This window comes from Haemaphysalis longicornis, unplaced genomic scaffold (assembly GCF_048455015.1).
Source record: "Haemaphysalis longicornis isolate Haplotype H1 unplaced genomic scaffold, Haemaphysalis longicornis Haplotype H1 scaffold_5, whole genome shotgun sequence".
In the NCBI taxonomy this organism is placed as follows: Eukaryota; Metazoa; Arthropoda; class Arachnida; order Ixodida; family Ixodidae; genus Haemaphysalis; species Haemaphysalis longicornis.
The window spans coordinates 170,982,477-170,989,968 of NW_027526385.1; positions in this window are offsets into that span (position 1 = coordinate 170,982,477).

Consider the following 7,492-nt stretch of genomic DNA (forward strand, 5'->3'; position numbering starts at 1 on the left):
CAGTGCCCGACCATCAACACGTACAAGCAGAGATACGACGCCCCGACGAACCCGGAACTCGAGGAAGACTGCATCTGACGTCAAAGTGTCCATCGACGGCTTTGACGTAGTCGCCCTCGTAGACACGGGAGCTGACTATTCGGTAATGAGCGGACCATTTGCGTCTAAACTGAAGAAAGTTATGACCAGATGGGACGGTCCGCACATACGCACAGCAGGAGGCCACCTCGTGACGCCAAGTGGAACGTGCACATCGCGCGTCACCATAGACGGCACAACGTACCCTGCGGCGTTCGTCGTTCTGCCTAACTGCTCCCGCGACGTGATTCTCGGAATGGACTTTTTGACGGACAACGGCGCAATAATTGATCTGCAGACCAAGTCGATAACATTTTCCTCCGGTCACTCCACGACGGCGCAGCCAAACCCCGATCACCGTGCTGCTGTAAGGATCGCCGACGATCACATCACCCTGCCACCCCGCGCAAGCTTGATGATCGCCGTCTACTGTGAGGATGCTGCTTCTGACATCGACGCTATCGTAGAGAGTGATCGAAGGTTGCTTCTCGACCGCGGTGTCTCCGTCGCAAGAGGCATTGCGCACTTTAAGCAACGCCAATCTCACGTTTTGGTCACTAATTTCACCGAAGAGTACCAGCATTTAAACAAGGGAGCTGCAATTGCGTTCCTCGAAGAAACGCAAGAAGCAAGTGATGTGATCGCAGTCGCCGACTTTGAACGCACACCCGTAGAAACCTTCAAGCTCACGCAGCCATTCGACGTGAATCCGGCGCTACCGCAAGAACAACGGAAAAAACTATTGGCTTTGCTGCGTCGGTATAGCGAATGTTTTTCGGCGAGCGCAAAATTACGTCAGACCCCTCTAGCGAAGCACCGAATAATAACCGAAGATGGAGCCCGACCTACCCGACAGTCACCGTACCGCGTCTCTAAACACGAACGGGAAGCCATCCGGACTCAAGTCGACGACATGCTGAGCGATGACATTATACAGCCATCGAAAAGCCCCTGGGCTGCGCCCGTCGTACTCGTAAAGAAAAAAGACGGCACATTAAGGTTTTGCGTTGACTACCGGCGACTGAACAAAATCACGAAAAAGGACGTGTACCCCCTCCCCCGAATCGACGACGCCCTCGACCACCTCTGCCACGCGAAGTACTTCTCATCGATGGACCTGAAGACCGGCTACTGGCAAATTGAAGTGGACGAGAGAGACCGAGAGAAGACTGCATTTATAACCCCAGACGGCCTATACGAGTTCAAGGTGATGCCGTTTGGGCTGTGCACAGCACCAGCGACGTTTCAAAGAGTCATGGACACTGTGCTAGCTGGCCTTAAGTGGCACACCTGCCTCGTATACCTGGACGACGTAGTGGTATTCGCCCGTACTTTCGACGAACACCTTGCAAGGTTGGAGTCTGTACTCGAGGCCATTCGTACGTCGGGGTTGACGCTGAAGCCTGAAAAGTGCCGTTTCGCATACGGGGAACTCAAGTTCTTGGGCCACGTCGTCAACGCCGCGGGAATCCTACCTGACCCGGCAAAAACTTCAGCCATTGCGAACTTCCCAAGGCCGAAAGACAAGGGCGTGCGAAGATTTCTCGGGCTGTGCGCATACTACCGGCGCTTCGTCGCAAACTTCGCACGCATTGCAGAGCCACTCACGCGCTTGACGAAAGATAGCACCCCTTTCAGCTTGGAAAACGACCAAGGAAAAGCATTCGGCGAGCTGCAAAAACGCCTGCAAAGCCCGCCCGTGCTCGCTCATTTCGACGAAAATGCCGAAACGAAAATGCACACGGACGCCAGTGATATAGGCTTGGGTGCCGTCCTTGTCCAAAAGCAAAGCGGCTGCGAAAGGGTAATCGCCTATGCCAGCCGTGGTCTGTGGAAGGAGGAGAAAAACTATTCTGCCTCTGAGAAAGAGTGCCTGGCTATTATATGGGCGATTTCAAAATTTCGCCCATACGTGTATGGAAGGCCATTCAAGGTTGTAACAGACCACCATGCGCTGTGTTGGCTCGCCAATTTGAAGGACCCCTCTGGCCGTCTTGGGCGGTGGCGCTTGCGCCTGCAGGAGTTCGACGTTACAGTCGTTTATAAATCCGGCAGGAAACACTCCGACGCCGACTGCCTGCCCCGCGCCCCCGTCGACCCACCACCACAAGACTCTGATGAAGACAGCGCGTTCTTCGGGATCGTGACGGAGAGCGACCTAGCCGCCCAGCAGCGTGCCGACCCCGACTTACGCGTCATAATCGAGTACTTCGAGGGATGCAACGTTGCCATTCCTAGGACCTTCAAACGCAGCTTACCAGCATTCAGCCTGAGAAACTCCGTCCGTGTGAAGAAGAATTTCAGCCCCGGAACAAGAGCGAATTACCTTCTCGTCATCCCCGCGGACCTTCGTGACGAAATTTTGGAAGCGTGCCACGACGACCCGTCTTCCGGACATCTGGGCACAGCCCGAACTACTGGAAAAATCAAGGTGAGGTACTACTGGCCCGGCCTTACCTCTGACGTCACCCACTACGTCCGGAGCTGCCGTGACTGCCAGCGACGAAAAACGCCACCGACAAGACCCGCCGGACTTCTGCAACCGATCGCCGTTCCATCGAGACCATTTCAACAGATTGGAATGGACCTTTTAGGCCCGTTCCCTACGTCACGGTCACAGAACAAGTGGATTGTCGTAGCGACAGACTACATGACGCGCTACGCAGAGACCGCCGCTCTTCCGAGGGGGACTGCACAAGAAGTGGCGAAGTTCTTTATAAGCCAAGTTGTGCTGCGACATGGAGCCCCGGAAGTCCTAATCACAGACCGCGGAACGGCATTTACTGCGGAGCTGATGCAAGGAGTATTACGCTACAGCAACACGGATCACCGAAGAACGATGGCGTACCACCCCCAAACAAACGGACTAACAACGTCTGAACAAGACAATCGCAGATATGCTGTCAATGTACGTTGACGTTGAACATAAGACTTGGAACGAAGTGCTCCCGTATGTCACGTTTGCGTACAACACGGCTATCCAGGAGACGACACAGCTTACGCCGTTCGAGCTTGTCTACAATAGAAGGCCGACTACGATGCTCGACGCCATGCTTCCGCACGTAGAAGACGACGACCTCAACGCCGACGTCCACGGATATCTTCAACGTGCGGAGGATGCCCGCCAGCTCGCTCGAGTTCGTATAACGGACCAGCAGGTGTTGGATGCGGGCCGCTACAACCTCCGACGCCGAGACGCCGAGTACCAACCAGGGGATCGTGTGTGGGTTTGGACTCCCATCCGACGACGCGGACTCAGTGAGAAGCTCCTGCGACGGTATTTCGGACCCTACCAGGTTCTACGACGTGTTGGCCAACTTACCTACGAAGTGATCCCCGATGGTGACTCCGGCACATCACGACGACGCACGCGGCCTGAAGTCGTCCACGTGGTTCGCTTAAAACCTTTCTACGGACGATGACGAACTTTTATTTTCATTTGTTCGGACTGTCGCTTATGTTAGCATCGGGTCGATGCACTCTTAGAGGGGAGGTAATGCCGCGAACCATACATTGGGTTTGTTTGTTTGTGTTTTGCTTTTACCGCCCGGCTGCGCCGGTCTGTGTTATCTCTGCGCCAAGTGAAGCGCGTGTTTCAATCTTTCTTTATGTGCCGCATGTGTTATCTGTTGTGATAGGGAGAGCATTCCGATCTAACGTGAACAGCCCAGAATAATCTTCTTGGATCTACTATGTTCTCGATGCGAATCGACGTTTCGAGAACCACGCGCGCCAAAAGATAAAAAGACTGCAGTGCAGACGCCGGGGCATTCGATTCGACGACACTCGCCTGTGCAAGTCACTTTGTTGACCGCTGCTTCGCCGCCTCTGTATTCTTTTGAGTTGTTAGGGGAGCACAAGTTCGCTCCAATAAACGTGTTTCTCATTCAAGACAACTGCATCGTCCTTGTCTTCGTGACAATATTTGAATAGGATTAGCAGTATGGATATAGGCCTATATGAATTAACATTATTTTTGGGCCCGGCTTTGTAAAGAGGCCGGACAATGGCGGTTTTTAAAGGTGAAGGAATGTCGGAACCATCGATAAAACCGTTTAGTATGAAAAGGACAACCCCCGATAGAGCCTCAAAATTCCTACGAAGCGTATCAATCGACATTCCGTCGCAACCGGCAGGTTTATTCGAACGAAAGCTGAAGACGATAGATTTCAGGTCAGACTTTGATAACCGCGGCAAAAATGCTGACGAAGGCAAAGATTCCTTAAGCGTGCAAGGCCCGTCAACAAGATCGGAACATTGAGGAACGTTTCTAAAAGCATGATCGAACGCATCTGCCACCTCTATCGGATCTTCACAGAAGGATTGAAAAACTGAACAGTTACTACGTTGGTTGCCGCGTAAACTGTTCACAAGAGACCACGTCTTTCTGGGATTCTTTGAGTGTTGATTGAATTGACTGAAAAAATATCGGCGCTTGGCTGCCCGTAAAAGGGCGACGACTCTGTTTCGCGCAGTTTTATGGTGTAAACGTAAGGCATGGTCTTCAGGTGAACGTTTCACACGTTTCCACAACCAATCTCTATACGAGATAGCCTGAATTATCTCGGAATCTATCCAAGAGCAATCCTTACGGCGTTTTTTGGACACACAAACCGTGCTGGAGTGCTCAAATTCCTTCAACTTTTGACATAAATGTTCGTATGCGGTACCTGGGGAGCCGTTCAACATGAAGGTTGACCAATCGAAACCAGACACCAGACCATCAAACTTTAATCATGTAATAATAATAATCAATCAATCAATCAATAAATGTTTATTATAGTGCCCAGGAACAGCGGAGGCCTTCGTGCTGGAGCACTCAGAGGGGAAAATGCAGCACTGTAGTACATCAACAATTTGCTAATAAACACTCAGTGAGCAAAAAAAAGAAAAGAAAGACCTACAAAATACGGCAAAGAAGATTAGAAATAAAATAGTGCAATCCAACCGACTTTACACAATCAAGTCGTGCTGGCGCACAGAAAGGGTATAAGACAGCAATGAAATGCATCAACAGCTGGTAAAAGAACGGTGAGTCAGCAAAAAATAAGAAGAAACTACAACTTCACAGAAGAGTAAAAATGCCATAGTGTAATTTTAGGCAAAATTACACAATCAATAGAAACTGTAATGTCTGGTCAATTGCAAGAAGACATCTTACAATAAGCGTAACTATACGGAAGGGTGAGTGAAAAGAAGAAAGTTTTTACAAGATTCTGGAAGCGTACATTTTCAGTTTCAAATGGACGCATGAAGTGAATATGGCAACTTTTAATGATAAAAACGGCAGAAAAAGAAAAATTCTACGATAATTACAGTCGCAGTATCAGCACAATACATGAATAACCAGGAACAAGAACAAGCTCGGTGAAGTCATAATAATAATAATAATAATAATAATAATAATAATAATAATAATAATAATAATAATAATAATAATAATAATCAATCAATCAATCAATCAATCTTTATTTTTTGGTGCCCAGGAACAACCCTAGGGTCTTGGTACTGGTACACCATATACAAGCATTCATAAAAACAAACTAAAATCAAGACAACACAACACAGAAAACCATATATATGAAAGAAACAATAAGATAAAAATAGTTACAGAGATCCCAGAAAGCAAAACAGCAAAAAAAAAAAAAGGAAGCCTAGTGTTAGAAGCCATGACACCCGGCCAGCAAAACGTTGAAGGCACGTGAAAAATTGAAAATACACAAGCAAATACTCAATGCACATGACGGAGATAGATTATACACATAAAACAAAGGTTTTGTAACAAAATGTTAGGAAGTTTCAAAAGGGAAAAACGAAGTTCAGCGTTACAAGCACTGACACCTAAACCGACAGAAATACAAGCAACACAAAATCAGGAAAAGTGAAAAACAAACAAGCAAGATGATGATTTGCATAAAATAAATACGGAACAGAAATACGGCACATAAATGACATAAAGGCACTTAAGCTACAACAGTTTTCAATTCATTAGAGAACAACGACAAAGAGCTCTGGAATATATCAAGACGATCGGAATATTCATTATATGCACATTGTATTCTGCAGATGGACGAGCATCGTTTACTTAAAGCATCTGTTCTGAAAGTTCGAAATCTTCGGAAAAGTTTGTTCGGCAAGTTGACATTGATAAGTGCAACCAAGTCATCACACAAAATATCACCATGAAGAAGTTTATAAAGAAAGATAATGTCAGCTCTCATTCGTCGACACCAAAGGGAAGGAATACTTTTGAGACAAGACATGCTGCCGTTTGCGTCTTCTTGTACATGACGGAAACGGTGCCTAAAGATAGAAAGGAACTTATTTTGAACCCTTTCGATGCGGTCACTATTGGACTTGCAAGTTCCATTCCAAACAACAGAACCGTATTCGAGAAGAGGTAAGCACAGAGCCGAATACAACTTTAAGAAAGGAAGAGGACTTTTAAACTCTCTAGAATACCTGCAGACAGCACCCAGACATCGAAGAGAGCGTCCGGTAATTTGTGTAACGTGGGAAGAGAAAGTCAGAGAAGAATCAAATAGTACTCCCAAGTCCCGAATTTCGGTCACCCTCGGCAGTGCAGTGCTTGCTATTTTATAGGAGTATTGCAGCTGTTGAGTTTTCCTACTATAGGAAACAACTTTCGTTTTTGAGGGGTTCAAAATTAAGTCGTTTTTGGTGCACCAACGATGGAATGACACGATATCAGCCTGAAGAGAATTACAGTCCTGAACATTACGCACTTCTCTGAAGATTTTCACATCATCAGCATACAACAAAAAAGAAGAATTTTTAATGGCAGAAGCAACATCGTTAATGAAAATGGAAAAAAGAAGGGGGCCCAGAACGGAGCCCTGGGGTACACCACTGGTTGCTTTGTACCTAAATGATGTCTGACCATTAACACTTACATAGCAATATCGCTCCTGGAGATAGCAACGTATAAGACCCACTAAGGAAGCGTGAACATCTAACAGAATGAGCTTGGCAAGCAATAACGAGTGGTTGACTACATCAAAGGCCTTGCTCATGTCACAGTATACCGCATCAAGCTGGCTTCTACCAATGACTGCTGGGACAGCCTGCTCCATGAAGCATGCGAGGTTTGTGGAAGTTGAGCGACCACGCATGAAACCATGTTGATTAGGAATGAGGACGTGTTTAAGTGAGAAAGACAAGACCTTATGAAGAGATAACTCGAATATTTTAGAGGCAGAACAAAGAAGCGACACTGGCCTATAGTTCATGGGGTCAGTTTTTGGGCCTGACTTGAAAACAGGGAATACACGACAGATTTTCCATGATCGAGGGAACGTGCCAGACCGGAGACAGTTATTAAATATTGAGGTGAACACAGGAACAAATATATTTGCATACGTTTTTAGAATTGCAGCAGGAATACCATCTGGCC